The following is a 13,333-nucleotide window of genomic DNA, read 5'->3' as shown; positions in this document are numbered from 1 at the left end:
TTCACCTCACTTGTATGTATCCATATGATCACTGAGTAAAATGTCCTTGATATTGTTTATAAAAACTGTTATAATCATTAGGAGTAAGCACTGGAATTAATGTGTATGCAATTGAATGCATAATATTTATCATTTAAATGGTAAACTGCATAAAATGTTAATATGGTAGCCCTCCATATTATTCTCTAACCTTCAGGTAGCTCTCGGTCTCAAAAAGGTCGGTGACCCCTGCTTTAGTATGTTTCCAAAATTTGACCAAAAAGTCATACTTTAGTATGTCGTCCAAAAAGTGAAAAAAAAAGTCATACTTTAGTATGTCGTCCAAAATGTGACAGAAAAATCATACTTTAGTATGTCGTCCAAAATGTGACAAAAAAGTCGTAGGTTAGTATGTCTTCCAAAATGTGAAACAAAAAGTCATACTTTAGTATGTTGTCCAAAATGTGACAAAAACGTCATACTTTAGTATGTCGTCCAAAATGTGACAAAAACTTCATACGTTAGTATGTCGTCCAAAATGTGACAAAAACGTCATATATCAGCATGTCGTCCAAAATGTGACAAAAAAGTCATAGGTTAGTATGTCATACAAAATGTGACAAAAAAGGCATACTTTAGTATGTCGTCCAAAATGTGACAGAAAAATTATACTTTAGTATGTCGTCCAAAATGTGACAAAAAAGTCATACTTTAGTATGTCGTCCAAAATGTGACAAAAAAGTCATAGGTTAGTATGTCGTCCAAAATGTGACAAAAATATTATAGGTTAGTATATCGTCCAAAATGTGACAAAAAGTCATACTTTAGTATGTCGTCCAAAATGTGACAAAAAAGTCATAGGTTAGTATGTCGTCCAAAATGTGACAAAAAAGTCATAGGTTAGTATGTCGTCCAAAATGTGACAAAAAAGTCATACTTTAGTATGTCGTCCAAAATGTGACAAAAAAGTCATAGGTTAGTATGTCGTCCAAAATGTGACAAAAAAGTCATAGGTTAGTATGTCGTCCAAAATGTGACAAAAAAGTCATAGGTTAGTATGTCGTTCAAAATGTGACAAAAAAGTCATAGCTTAGTATGTCGTTCCAAAATGTGACAAAAACATCATACTTTAGTAAGTCGTCCAAAATGTGACAAAAACATCATACTTTAGTATGTCATCCAAAATGTGACAAAAAAGTCATACTTTAGTATGTCGTCCAAAATGTGACAAAAAAGTCATAGGTTAGTATGTCGTCCAAAATGTGACAAAAAAGTCATAGGTTAGTATGTCGTCCAAATTGTGACAAAAAAGTCGTACTTTAGTATGTCGTCCAAAATGTGACAAAAATATCATAGGTTAGTATGTCGTCCAAAATGTGACAAAAAAGTCAAACTTTAGTATGTCGTCCAAAATGTGACAAAAAAGTCATACTTTAGTATGTCGTCCAAAATGTGACAAAAAAGTCATAGGTTAGTATGTCGTCCCAAAATGTGACAAAAAAAGTCATAGGTTAGTATGTCGTCCAAAATGTGACAAAAAAGTCATACTATAGTATGTCGTCCAAAATGTGACAAAAAAGTCATAGGTTAGTATGTCGTCCCAAAATGTGACAAAAAAAGTCATAGGTTAGTATGTCGTCCAAAATGTGACAAAAAAGTCATACTATAGTATGTTGTCCAAAATGTGACAAAAAAGTCATAGGTTAGTATGTCGTCCCAAAATGTGACAAAAAAAGTCATAGGTTAGTATGTCGTCCCAAAATGTGACAAAAAAAGTCATAGGTTAGTATGTCGTTCAAAATGTGACAAAAAAGTCATAGGTTAGTATGTCGTCCAAAATGTGACAAAAAAGTCATAGGTCAGTATGTCGTCCAAATTGTGACAAAAAAGTCATACTTTAGTATGTCGTCCAAAATGTGACAAAAAAGTCATAGGTTAGTATGTCGTCCAAAATGTGACAAAAAAGTCATAGGTTAGTATGTCGTCCAAATTGTGACAAAAAAGTCATACTATAGTATGTCGTCCAAAATGTGACAAAAAAGTCATACTATAGTATGTCGTCCAAAATGTGACAAAAAAGTCATAATTTAGTATGTCGTCCAAAATGTGACAAAAAAGTCATAGCTTAGTATGTCGTCCAAAATGTGACAAAAAAGTCATACTTTAGTATGTCGTCCAAAATGTGACAAAAATATTATAGGTTAGTATATCGTCCAAAATGTGACAAAAAGTCATACTTTAGTATGTCGTCCAAAATGTGACAAAAAAGTCATAGGTTAGTATGTCGTCCAAAATGTGACAAAAAAGTCATAGGTTAGTATGTCGTCCAAATTGTGACAAAAAAGTCATACTTTAGTATGTCGTCCAAAATGTGACAAAAAAGTCATAGGTTAGTATGTCGTCCAAAATGTGACAAAAAAGTCATAGGTTAGTATGTCGTCCAAATTGTGACAAAAAAGTCATACTATAGTATGTCGTCCAAAATGTGACAAAAAAGTCATACTATAGTATGTCGTCCAAAATGTGACAAAAAAGTCATACTTTAGTATGTCGTCCAAAATGTGACAAAAAAGTCATAGCTTAGTATGTCGTCCAAAATGTGACAAAAAAGTCATACTTTAGTATGTCGTCCAAAATGTGACAAAAATATTACAGGTTAGTATATCGTCCAAAATGTGACAAAAAGTCATACTTTAGTATGTCGTCCAAAATGTGACAAAAAAGTCATAGGTTAGTATGTCGTCCAAAATGTGACAAAAAAGTCATAGGTTAGTATGTTGTCCAAAATGTGACAAAAAAGTCATACTTTAGTATGTCGTCCAAAATGTGACAAAAATATTATAGGTTAGTATATCGTCCAAAATGTGACAAAAAGTCATACTTTAGTATGTCGTCCAAAATGTGACAAAAAAGTCATAGGTTAGTATGTCGTCCAAAATGTGACAAAAAAGTCATAGGTTAGTATGTTGTCCAAAATGTGACAAAAAAGTCATACTATAGTATGTCGTCCAAAATGTGACAAAAAAGTCATACTTTAGTATGTCGTCCAAAATGTGACAAAAAAGTCATACTTTAGTATGTCGTCCAAAATGTGACAAAAATATTATAGGTTAGTATATCGTCCAAAATGTGACAAAAAGTCATACTTTAGTATGTCGTCCAAAATGTGACAAAAAAGTCATAGGTTAGTATGTCGTCCAAAATGTGACAAAAAAGTCATAGGTTAGTATGTCGTCCAAATTGTGACAAAAAAGTCATACTATAGTATGTCGTCCAAAATGTGACAAAAAAGTCATAGGTTAGTATGTCGTCCAAAATGTGACAAAAAAGTCATAGGTTAGTATGTTGTCCAAAATGTGACAAAAAAGTCATACTATAGTATGTCGTCCAAAATGTGACAAAAAAGTCATAGGTTAGTATGTCGTCCAAAATGTGACAAAAAAGTCATACTTTAGTATGTCGTCCAAAATGTGACAAAAATATTATAGGTTAGTATATCGTCCAAAATGTGACAAAAAGTCATACTTTAGTATGTCGTCCAAAATGTGACAAAAAAGTCATAGGTTAGTATGTCGTCCAAAATGTGACAAAAAAGTCATAGGTTAGTATGTTGTCCAAAATGTGACAAAAAAGTCATACTTTAGTATGTCGTCCAAAATGTGACAAAAAAGTCATAGGTTAGTATGTCGTCCAAAATGTGACAAAAAGTCATACTTTAGTATGTCGTCCAAAATGTGACAAAAAAGTCATAGGTTAGTATGTCGTCCAAAATGTGACAAAAAAGTCATAGGTTAGTATGTTGTCCAAAATGTGACAAAAAAGTCATACTATAGTATGTCGTCCAAAATGTGACAAAAAAGTCATACTTTAGTATGTCGTCCAAAATGTGACAAAAAAGTCATACTTTAGTATGTCGTCCAAAATGTGACAAAAATATTATAGGTTAGTATATCGTCCAAAATGTGACAAAAAGTCATACTTTAGTATGTCGTCCAAAATGTGACAAAAAAGTCATAGGTTAGTATGTCGTCCAAAATGTGACAAAAAAGTCATAGGTTAGTATGTCGTCCAAATTGTGACAAAAAAGTCATACTATAGTATGTCGTCCAAAATGTGACAAAAAAGTCATAGGTTAGTATGTCGTCCAAAATGTGACAAAAAAGTCATAGGTCAGTATGTCGTCCAAATTGTGACAAAAAAGTCATACTTTAGTATGTCGTCCAAAATGTGACAAAAAAGTCATAGGTTAGTATGTCGTCCAAAATGTGACAAAAAAGTCATAGGTTAGTATGTCGTCCAAATTGTGACAAAAAAGTCATACTATAGTATGTCGTCCAAAATGTGACAAAAAAGTCATACTATAGTATGTCGTCCAAAATGTGACAAAAAAGTCATAATTTAGTATGTCGTCCAAAATGTGACAAAAAAGTCATAGCTTAGTATGTCGTCCAAAATGTGACAAAAAAGTCATACTTTAGTATGTCGTCCAAAATGTGACAAAAATATTATAGGTTAGTATATCGTCCAAAATGTGACAAAAAGTCATACTTTAGTATGTCGTCCAAAATGTGACAAAAAAGTCATAGGTTAGTATGTCGTCCAAAATGTGACAAAAAAGTCATAGGTTAGTATGTCGTCCAAATTGTGACAAAAAAGTCATACTTTAGTATGTCGTCCAAAATGTGACAAAAAAGTCATAGGTTAGTATGTCGTCCAAAATGTGACAAAAAAGTCATAGGTTAGTATGTCGTCCAAATTGTGACAAAAAAGTCATACTATAGTATGTCGTCCAAAATGTGACAAAAAAGTCATACTATAGTATGTCGTCCAAAATGTGACAAAAAAGTCATACTTTAGTATGTCGTCCAAAATGTGACAAAAAAGTCATAGCTTAGTATGTCGTCCAAAATGTGACAAAAAAGTCATACTTTAGTATGTCGTCCAAAATGTGACAAAAATATTATAGGTTAGTATATCGTCCAAAATGTGACAAAAAGTCATACTTTAGTATGTCGTCCAAAATGTGACAAAAAAGTCATAGGTTAGTATGTCGTCCAAAATGTGACAAAAAAGTCATAGGTTAGTATGTTGTCCAAAATGTGACAAAAAAGTCATACTTTAGTATGTCGTCCAAAATGTGACAAAAATATTATAGGTTAGTATATCGTCCAAAATGTGACAAAAAGTCATACTTTAGTATGTCGTCCAAAATGTGACAAAAAAGTCATAGGTTAGTATGTCGTCCAAAATGTGACAAAAAAGTCATAGGTTAGTATGTTGTCCAAAATGTGACAAAAAAGTCATACTATAGTATGTCGTCCAAAATGTGACAAAAAAGTCATAGGTTAGTATGTCGTCCAAAATGTGACAAAAAAGTCATAGGTTAGTATGTTGTCCAAAATGTGACAAAAAAGTCATACTATAGTATGTCGTCCAAAATGTGACAAAAAAGTCATAGGTTAGTATGTCGTCCAAAATGTGACAAAAAAGTCATACTTTAGTATGTCGTCCAAAATGTGACAAAAATATTATAGGTTAGTATATCGTCCAAAATGTGACAAAAAGTCATACTTTAGTATGTCGTCCAAAATGTGACAAAAAAGTCATAGGTTAGTATGTCGTCCAAAATGTGACAAAAAAGTCATAGGTTAGTATGTTGTCCAAAATGTGACAAAAAAGTCATACTTTAGTATGTCGTCCAAAATGTGACAAAAATATTATAGGTTAGTATATCGTCCAAAATGTGACAAAAAGTCATACTTTAGTATGTCGTCCAAAATGTGACAAAAAAGTCATAGGTTAGTATGTCGTCCAAAATGTGACAAAAAAGTCATAGGTTAGTATGTTGTCCAAAATGTGACAAAAAAGTCATACTATAGTATGTCGTCCAAAATGTGACAAAAAAGTCATACTTTAGTATGTCGTCCAAAATGTGACAAAAAAGTCATACTTTAGTATGTCGTCCAAAATGTGACAAAAATATTATAGGTTAGTATATCGTCCAAAATGTGACAAAAAGTCATACTTTAGTATGTCGTCCAAAATGTGACAAAAAAGTCATAGGTTAGTATGTCGTCCAAAATGTGACAAAAAAGTCATAGGTTAGTATGTCGTCCAAATTGTGACAAAAAAGTCATACTATAGTATGTCGTCCAAAATGTGACAAAAAAGTCATAGGTTAGTATGTCGTCCAAAATGTGACAAAAAAGTCATAGGTTAGTATGTTGTCCAAAATGTGACAAAAAAGTCATACTATAGTATGTCGTCCAAAATGTGACAAAAAAGTCATAGGTTAGTATGTCGTCCAAAATGTGACAAAAAAGTCATAGGTTAGTATGTCGTCCAAATTGTGACAAAAAAGTCATACTATAGTATGTCGTCCAAAATGTGACAAAAAAGTCATACTATAGTATGTCGTCCAAAATGTGACAAAAAAGTCAAACTTTAGTATGTCGTCCAAAATGTGACAAAAAAGTCATAGCTTAGTATGTCGTCCAAAATGTGACAAAAAAGTCATACTTTAGTATGTCGTCCAAAATGTGACAAAAATATTATAGGTTAGTATATCGTCCAAAATGTGACAAAAAGTCATACTTTAGTATGTCGTCCAAAATGTGACAAAAAAGTCATAGGTTAGTATGTCGTCCAAATTGTGACAAAAAAGTCATAGGTTAGTATGTCGTCCAAATTGTGACAAAAAAGTCATACTTTAGTATGTCGTCCAAAATGTGACAAAAAAGTCATAGGTTAGTATGTCGTCCAAAATGTGACAAAAAGTCATAGGTTAGTATGTCGTCCAAATTGTGACAAAAAAGTCATACTATAGTATGTCGTCCAAAATGTGACAAAAAAGTCATACTATAGTATGTCGTCCAAAATGTGACAAAAAAGTCATACTTTAGTATGTCGTCCAAAATGTGACAAAAAAGTCATAGCTTAGTATGTCGTCCAAAATGTGACAAAAAAGTCATACTTTAGTATGTCGTCCAAAATGTGACAAAAATATTATAGGTTAGTATATCGTCCAAAATGTGACAAAAAGTCATACTTTAGTATGTCGTCCAAAATGTGACAAAAAAGTCATAGGTTAGTATGTCGTCCAAAATGTGACAAAAAAGTCATACTATAGTATGTCGTCCAAAATGTGACAAAAAAGTCATAGGTTAGTATGTCGTCCAAAATGTGACAAAAAAGTCATACTTTAGTATGTCGTCCAAAATGTGACAAAAAAGTCATACTTTAGTATGTCGTCCAAAATGTGACAAAAAAGTCATACTTTAGTATGTCGTCCAAAATGTGACAAAAATATTATAGGTTAGTATATCGTCCAAAATGTGACAAAAAGTCATACTTTAGTATGTCGTCCAAAATGTGACAAAAAAGTCATAGGTTAGTATGTCGTCCAAAATGTGACAAAAAAGTCATAGGTTAGTATGTCGTCCAAATTGTGACAAAAAAGTCATACTTTAGTATGTCGTCCAAAATGTGACAAAAAAGTCATAGGTTAGTATGTCGTCCAAAATGTGACAAAAAAGTCATAGGTTAGTATGTCGTCCAAATTGTGACAAAAAAGTCATACTATAGTATGTCGTCCAAAATGTGACAAAAAAGTCATACTATAGTATGTCGTCCAAAATGTGACAAAAAAGTCATACTTTAGTATGTCGTCCAAAATGTGACAAAAAAGTCATAGCTTAGTATGTCGTCCAAAATGTGACAAAAAAGTCATACTTTAGTATGTCGTCCAAAATGTGACAAAAAAGTCATACTTTAGTATGTCGTCCAAAATGTGACAAAAATATTATAGGTTAGTATATCGTCCAAAATGTGACAAAAAGTCATACTTTAGTATGTCGTCCAAAATGTGACAAAAAAGTCATAGGTTAGTATGTCGTCCAAAATGTGACAAAAAAGTCATAGGTTAGTATGTTGTCCAAAATGTGACAAAAAAGTCATACTATAGTATGTCGTCCAAATGTGACAAAAAAGTCATAGGTTAGTATGTCGTCCAAAATGTGACAAAAAAGTCATACTTTAGTATGTCGTCCAAAATGTGACAAAAATATTATAGGTTAGTATATCGTCCAAAATGTGACAAAAAGTCATACTTTAGTATGTCGTCCAAAATGTGACAAAAAAGTCATAGGTTAGTATGTCGTCCCAAAATGTGACAAAAAAAGTCATAGGTTAGTATGTCGTCCAAAATGTGACAAAGAGGTCATACTTTAGTATGTCGTCCAAAATGTTACAAAAAAGTCAGAGGTTAGTATGTCGTCCCAAAATGTGACAAAAAAAGTCATAGGTTAGTATGTTGTTCAAAATGTGACAAAAAAGTCATACTTTAGTATGTCGTCCAAAATGTGACAAAAAAGTCATAGGTTAGTATGTCGTCCAAAATGTGACAAAAAAGTCATAGGTTAGTATGTCGTCCAAATTGTGACAAAAAAGTCATACTATAGTATGTCGTCCAAAATGTGACAAAAAAGTCATACTATAGTATGTCGTCCAAAATGTGACAAAAAAGTCATACTTTAGTATGTCGTCCAAAATGTGACAAAAAAGTCATAGCTTAGTATGTCGTCCAAAATGTGACAAAAAAGTCATACTTTAGTATGTCGTCCAAAATGTGACAAAAAAGTCATACTTTAGTATGTCGTCCAAAATGTGACAAAAATATTATAGGTTAGTATATCGTCCAAAATGTGACAAAAAGTCATACTTTAGTATGTCGTCCAAAATGTGACAAAAAAGTCATAGGTTAGTATGTCGTCCAAAATGTGACAAAAAAGTCATAGGTTAGTATGTTGTCCAAAATGTGACAAAAAAGTCATACTATAGTATGTCGTCCAAAATGTGACAAAAAAGTCATAGGTTAGTATGTCGTCCAAAATGTGACAAAAAAGTCATACTTTAGTATGTCGTCCAAAATGTGACAAAAACATCATACTTTAGTTTGTCATCCAAAATGTGACAAAAAAGTCATAGGTTAGTATGTCGTCCAAATTGTGACAAAAAAGTCATACTTTAGTATGTCGTCCAAAATGTGACAAAAAAGTCATAGGTTAGTATGTCGTCCAAAATGTGACAAAAAAGTCATAGGTTAGTATGTCGTCCAAATTGTGACAAAAAAGTCATACTATAGTATGTCGTCCAAAATGTGACAAAAAAGTCATACTATAGTATGTCGTCCAAAATGTGACAAAAAAGTCATACTTTAGTATGTCGTCCAAAATGTGACAAAAGAGTCATAGCTTAGTATGTCGTCCAAAATGTGACAAAAAAGTCATACTTTAGTATGTCGTCCAAAATGTGACAAAAATATTATAGGTTAGTATATCGTCCAAAATGTGACAAAAAGTCATACTTTAGTATGTCGTCCAAAATGTGACAAAAAAGTCATAGGTTAGTATGTCGTCCAAATTGTGACAAAAAAGTCATAGGTTAGTATGTCGTCCAAATTGTGACAAAAAAGTCATACTTTAGTATGTCGTCCAAAATGTGACAAAAAAGTCATAGGTTAGTATGTCGTCCAAAATGTGACAAAAAGTCATAGGTTAGTATGTCGTCCAAATTGTGACAAAAAAGTCATACTATAGTATGTCGTCCAAAATGTGACAAAAAAGTCATACTATAGTATGTCGTCCAAAATGTGACAAAAAAGTCATACTTTAGTATGTCGTCCAAAATGTGACAAAAAAGTCATAGCTTAGTATGTCGTCCAAAATGTGACAAAAAAGTCATACTTTAGTATGTCGTCCAAAATGTGACAAAAATATTATAGGTTAGTATATCGTCCAAAATGTGACAAAAAGTCATACTTTAGTATGTCGTCCAAAATGTGACAAAAAAGTCATAGGTTAGTATGTCGTCCAAAATGTGACAAAAAAGTCATAGGTTAGTATGTTGTCCAAAATGTGACAAAAAAGTCATACTATAGTATGTCGTCCAAAATGTGACAAAAAAGTCATAGGTTAGTATGTCGTCCAAAATGTGACAAAAAAAGTCATACTTTAGTATGTCGTCCAAAATGTGACAAAAAAGTCATACTTTAGTATGTCGTCCAAAATGTGACAAAAAAGTCATACTTTAGTATGTCGTCCAAAATGTGACAAAAAAGTCATACTTTAGTATGTCGTCCAAAATGTGACAAAAATATTATAGGTTAGTATATCGTCCAAAATGTGACAAAAAAGTCATAGGTTAGTATGTCGTCCAAATTGTGACAAAAAAGTCATACTTTAGTATGTCGTCCAAAATGTGACAAAAAATTCAAAGGTAAGTATGTCATCCAAAATGGGACCAGAAAGAGATTTTATGCGATGTTAGCTCACTTGGTAGAGCTACCGCCCTATGTTGAAGTTACAGTCCTCACTTCAGGCTGTCCCGGTTCAAATCCTGCATGGAACAGTCTTTTCCTGCATGTCAGTTCCCCATTTCCTGTCCCTCGGCATTATACTATCTATTAAAGGCATTAATAGCCCAAAAAATATAGTCATACTTTAGTTTGTCGTCCAAAATGTGACAAAAACATCATACTTTAGTAAGTCGTCCAAAATGTGACAAAAACATCATACTTTAGTATGTCATCCAAAATGTGACAAAAAAGTCATAGGTTAGTATGTCGTCCAAATTGTGACAAAAAAGTCATACTTTAGTATGTCGTCCAAAATGTGACAAAAAAGTCATAGGTTAGTATGTCGTCCAAAATGTGACAAAAAAGTTATAGGTTAGTATGTCGTCCAAATTGTGACAAAAAAGTCATACTATAGTATGTCGTCCAAAATGTGACAAAAAAGTCATACTATAGTATGTCGTCCAAAATGTGACAAAAAAGTCATACTTTAGTATGTCGTCCAAAATGTGACAAAAAAGTCATAGCTTAGTATGTCGTCCAAAATGTGACAAAAAAAGTCATACTTTAGTATGTCGTCCAAAATGTGACAAAAATATTATAGGTTAGTATATCGTCCAAAATGTGACAAAAAGTCATACTTTAGTATGTCGTCCAAAATGTGACAAAAAAGTCATAGGTTAGTATGTCGTCCAAAATGTGACAAAAAAGTCATAGGTTAGTATGTTGTCCAAAATGTGACAAAAAAGTCATACTATAGTATGTCGTCCAAAATGTGACAAAAAAGTCATAGGTTAGTATGTCGTCCAAAATGTGACAAAAAAGTCATACTTTAGTATGTCGTCCAAAATGTGACAAAAATATTATAGGTTAGTATATCGTCCAAAATGTGACAAAAAGTCATACTTTAGTATGTCGTCCAAAATGTGACAAAAAAGTCATAGGTTAGTATGTCGTCCCAAAATGTGACAAAAAAAGTCATAGGTTAGTATGTCGTCCAAAATGTGACAAAGAGGTCATACTTTAGTATGTCGTCCAAAATGTTACAAAAAAGTCAGAGGTTAGTATGTTGCCCAAAATGTGACAAAAAAAGTCATAGGTTAGTATGTTGTTCAAAATGTGACAAAAAAGTCATACTTTAGTATGTCGTCCAAAATGTGACAAAAAAGTCATAGGTTAGTATGTCGTCCCAAAATGTGACAAAAAAAGTCATAGGTTAGTATGTCGTTCACAATGTGACAAAAAAGTCATAGGTTAGTATGTTGTCCGAAATGTGACAAAAAATTCAAAGGTAAGTATGTCATCCAAAATGGGACCAGAAAGAGATTTTATGCGATGTTAGCTCACTTGGTAGAGCTACCGCCCTATGTTGAAGTTACAGTCCTCACTTCAGGCTGTCCCGGTTCAAATCCTGCATGGAACAGTCTTTTCCTGCATGTCAGTTCCCCATTTCCTGTCCCTCGGCATTATACTATCTATTAAAGGCATTAATAGCCCAAAAAATATAGTCATACTTTAGTATGTCGTCCAAAATGTGACAAAAACATCATACTTTAGTAAGTCGTCCAAAATGTGACAAAAACATCATACTTTAGTATGTCATCCAAAATGTGACAAAAAAGTCATACTTTAGTATGTCGTCCAAAATGTGACAAAAAAGTCATAGGTTAGTATGTCGTCCAAAATGTGACAAAAAAGTCATAGGTTAGTATGTCGTCCAAATTGTGACAAAAAAGTCATACTTTAGTATGTCGTCCAAAATGTGACAAAAAAGTCATACTATAGTATGTCGTCCAAAATGTGACAAAAAAGTGATAGGTTAGTATGTCGTCCAAAATGTGACAAAAAAGTCATACTTTAGTATGTCGTCCAAAATGTGACAAAAAAGTCATAGGTTAGTATGTCGTCCCAAAATGTGACAAAAAAAGTCATAGGTTAGTATGTCGTCCAAAATGTGACAAAAAAGTCATACTATAGTATGTCGTCCAAAATGTGACAAAAAAGTGATAGGTTAGTATGTCGTCCCAAAATATGACAAAAAAAGTCATAGGTTAGTATGTCGTCCAAAATGTGACAAAAAAGTCATACTATAGTATGTTGTCCAAAATGTGACAAAAAAGTCATAGGTTAGTATGTTGTCCAAAATGTGACAAAAAAGTCATAGGTTAGTATGTTTTCCAAAATGTGAAACAAAAAGTCATACTTTAGTATGTCGTCCAAAATGTGACAAAAAAGTCATAGGTTAGTATGTCGTCCCAAAATGTGACAAAAAAAGTCATAGGTTAGTATGTCGTCCAAAATGTGACAAAAAAGTCATACTATAGTATGTCGTCCAAAATGTGACAAAAAAGTGATAGGTTAGTATGTCGTCCCAAAATATGACAAAAAAAGTCATAGGTTAGTATGTCGTCCAAAATGTGACAAAAACATCATACTTTAGTAAGTCGTCCAAAATGTGACAAAAACATCATACTTTAGTATGTCATCCAAAATGTGACAAAAAAGTGATAGGTTAGTATGTCGTCCCAAAATATGACAAAAAAAGTCATAGGTTAGTATGTCGTCCAAAATGTGACAAAAACATCATACTTTAGTAAGTCGTCCAAAATGTGACAAAAACATCATACTTTAGTATGTCATCCAAAATGTGACAAAAAAGTCATAGGTTAGTATGTCGTCCAAATTGTGACAAAAAAGTCATACTTTAGTATGTCGTCCAAAATGTGACAAAAAAGTCATAGGTTAGTATGTCGTCCAAAATGTGACAAAAAAGTCATAGGTTAGTATGTCGTCCAAATTGTGACAAAAAAGTCATACTATAGTATGTCGTCCAAAATGTGACAAAAAAGTCATACTATAGTATGTCGTCCAAAATGTGACAAAAAAGTCATACTTTAGTATGTCGTCCAAAATGTGACAAAAAAGTCATAGCTTAGTATGTCGTCCAAAATGTGACAAAAAAGTCATACTTTAGTATGTCGTCCAAAATGTGACAAAAATATT

The sequence above is a fragment of the Solea solea genome, chromosome 2 (genome assembly GCF_958295425.1).
Source record: "Solea solea chromosome 2, fSolSol10.1, whole genome shotgun sequence".
Classification (NCBI taxonomy): domain Eukaryota; kingdom Metazoa; phylum Chordata; class Actinopteri; order Pleuronectiformes; family Soleidae; genus Solea; species Solea solea.
Note: the sequence above shows the minus strand (reverse complement) of the source record.